General features: G+C 42.7%; 1 pseudogene; it reads left to right on the top strand.

Annotated features, from left to right (window-relative positions):
* The first annotated feature begins 725 nt into the window (after positions 1 to 725).
* On the top strand, positions 726 to 3,048 carry LOC100609513 (endoplasmic reticulum chaperone BiP-like; annotated as a pseudogene).
* The last annotated feature ends 352 nt before the right edge of the window (positions 3,049 to 3,400 follow it).

Raw genomic sequence — 3,400 nt, 5'->3', positions numbered from 1 at the left:
GAAGAATCACTTGAACCCAGGAGGTGGAGGTTGCAGTGAGCTAAGATCGCACCACTGCACTCCAGCCTGGGTGACAGAGTAAGACTCCATCTCAAAAAAAAAAAGTCTAAACAGCCCAAAAGGCAAAGAGTATCAGATGGGATCCATCTGTATCTTTATCAACAAGAAACCAACTTTAAATATAAGGACACATATAGGTTAAAAGTGCAAGGATGTAAAAAACACACCATGTTAACACTAATTCAAAAAATTTATAAGAAGTAGATTTTCAGAAAAATCTCACACTTATAGAATACACCACTCAACAACAGAAGAATACATATTCTTTTTAAGTTCACACGAAACATTCACCAAGATCATATCTGGGTACAAAATAAGTCTCAAACTTAATATGATTAAACTCAAGCAAAGTATGCTTGCTGACCACAATGAATTTAAACTAGAAGTCAATAACAAAGACATCTTTTAACTGAAAATCCCTCAAATGTTTGAAAATTAAACAATACAGACGCCGGCCGAGACGGCACAGACAGACCGACCGATTGGGGTGTTTCCTGAATGTGAGAGGTAAGCGCCGCGGCCTGCATTTCCAGACCTGCCCTTCGCCTGGTTCGTGGCGCCTTGTGACCCCTGCCACCTGCAAGTCGGTAACCGCGCTGCGCTCCTGTGCTGTGGCCTGTGGCTGGACTGCCTGGGATGCCCTGCCTGCTGCTGCCCGACTGGCTGGCAAGATGAAGCTCTCCCTGGTGGCCGCGATGCTGCTGCTGCTCAGCACGGCACGGGCCAAGGAGGAGGACATGGGCACGGTGGTCGCCATCCACCTGGGGACAACCTACCCCTGTGTCAGCGTGTTCAAGAACGGCCGCGTGGAGATCATCGCCAACGATCAGGGCAACCGCATCATGCCGTCCTATGTGGCCTTCACTCCTGAAGGGGAATGTCTGATCAGCGATGCAGCCAAGAACCAGCTCACCTCCAACCCCGAGAACACGGTCTTTGACGCCAAGCGGCTCATCGGCCGCAGGTGGCACGACCCGTCTGTGCAGCAGGACATCGAGTTCTTGCCGTTCAAGGTGGTTGAAAAGAAAACTAAATCATACATTCAAATTGATGTTGGAGGTGGGCAAACAAAGACATTTGCTCCTAAAGAAATTTCTGCAATGGTTCTCATTAAAATGAAAGAAAACGCTGAGGCCTATTTGGGAAAGAAGGTTACCCATGCAGTTGTTACTGACCAGCCTATTTCAATGATGCCCAACGCCAAGCAACCAAGGACGCTGGAACTATTGCTGACCTAAATGTTATGAGGATCATCAATAAGCCTACAGCAGCTGCTATTGCTTATGGCCTGGATAAGAGGGAGGGGGAGAAGAACATCCTTGTGTTTGACCTGGGTGGTGGAACCTTCGATGTGTCTCTTCTCACCATTGACAATGGTGTCTTCAAAGTTGTGGTCACTAATGGAGATACTCATCTGGGTGGAAAAGACTTTGACCAGCATGTCATGGAACACTTCATCAAACTGTACAAAAAGAAGACTGGCAAAGATGTCGGGAAAGACAATAGAGCTGTGCAGAAACTCTGGCGCAAGGTAGAAAAGGCCAAACGGGCCCTGTCTTCTCAACATCAAGCAAGCAGTAATTGAAATTGAGTCCTTCTATGAAGGAGAAGACTTTTCTGAGACCCTGACTCAGGCCAAATTTGAAGAGCTCAATTGGATCTGTTCCAGTCTACTATGAAGCCTAGCCAGAAAAGTGTTGGAAAGTGTTGGAAGACTCTGATTTGAAGAAGTCTGACATTGATGAAACTGTTCTTGTTGGTGGCTTTACTCAAATTCCAAAGATTCAGCAACTGGTTAAAGAGTTCTTCAATGGCAAGGAACCACACCGCGGCATAAGCCCATATGAAGATGTAGCATATGGTGCTGCTGTCCAGGTTGGTGTGCTCTCTGGTGATCAAGATACAGGTGACCTGGTACTGCTTGATATATGTCCCCTTACACCTGGTATTGAAACTGTGGGAGGTGTCATGACCAAACTGATTCCAAGGAACACAGTGGTGCCAACCAAGAAGTCTCAGATCTTTTCTACAGCTTTTGATAATCAACCAACTGTTACAATCAAGGTCTATGAAGGTGAACAACCCCTGACAAAAGACAATCATCTTCTGGGTACATTTGATCTGACTGGAATTCCTCCTGCTCCTTGTGGGGTCCCACAGATTGAAGTCACCTTTGAGATGGATGTGAATGGTATTCTTCGAGTGACAGCTGAAGACAAGGGTACAAGGAACAAAAATAAGATCACAATTACCAACGACCAGAATCACCTGACACCTGAAGATATCGAAAGGATGGTTAATGATGCTGAGAAGTTTGCTGAGGAAGACAAAAAGCTCAAGGAGTGCACTGATACTAGAAATGAGTTGGAAAGCTATGCCTATTCTCTAAAGAATCAGATTGGAGACAAAGAAAAGCTGGGAGGTAAACTTTCCTCTGAAGATAAGGAGACCATGGAAAAAACTGTAGAAGAAAAGACTGAATGGCTGGAAAGCCACCAAGATGCTGACACTGAAGACTTCAAAGCTAAGAAGAAGGAACTGGAAGAAATTGTTCAACCAATTATCAGCAAACTCTATGGAAGCGCAGGCCCTCCCCCAGCTGGGGAAGAGGATACAGCAGAAAAAGATGAGTTGTAGACACTGATCTGCTAGTGCTGTAATATTGTAAATACTGGACTCAGGAACTTTCGTTAGGAAAAAATTGAGAGAACTTAAGTCTCAAATGTAATTGGAATCTTCACCTCAGAGTGGAGTTGAAAATGCTATAGCCCAAGCAGCTGTTTACTGCTTTTCATTAGCAGTTGCTCACATGTCTTTGGGTGGGTCAGGAGAAGAAGAATTGGCCATCTTAAAAAGTGGGTAAAAAGCCTGGGTTAGGGTGTGTATTCACCTTCAAAATGTTCTATTTAACAATTGGGTCATGTGCATCTGGTGTAGGAAGTTTTTTCTACCATAAGTGACACCAATAAATGTTTGTTATTTACAAAAAGAAAAGAAAAGAAAAGAAAATTAAACAACAACACACTTCTAAATAATATATAGATCTAAAAAAACCATGACAGAAATTATAAATATTTTGAACCAAATGAAAACTAAACCACAACACATCAAAATGTGTGAAGTGTAGCTAAATCAATGCTTAGAAGATTTATAGCATTAAATGTGTATATTAGAAAATCATAAAATTCTCAAATCAATTCTCTAGTGTTCACCTTAAGTAATTTAAAAAGGAAGAACAAGTTAAACCCAAAATAAGCAGAAAAGGTAAATAAGAACATAAATCAATAAAATAGAAAACAAAAATAGTGGAGTAAATCAATGAAACCAAAAGCTGACTCTT

The sequence above is a fragment of the Pan troglodytes genome, chromosome 1, assembly GCF_028858775.2.
Source record: "Pan troglodytes isolate AG18354 chromosome 1, NHGRI_mPanTro3-v2.0_pri, whole genome shotgun sequence".
Classification (NCBI taxonomy): domain Eukaryota; kingdom Metazoa; phylum Chordata; class Mammalia; order Primates; family Hominidae; genus Pan; species Pan troglodytes.
This window is presented reverse-complemented; position numbering and strand designations above follow the sequence as displayed.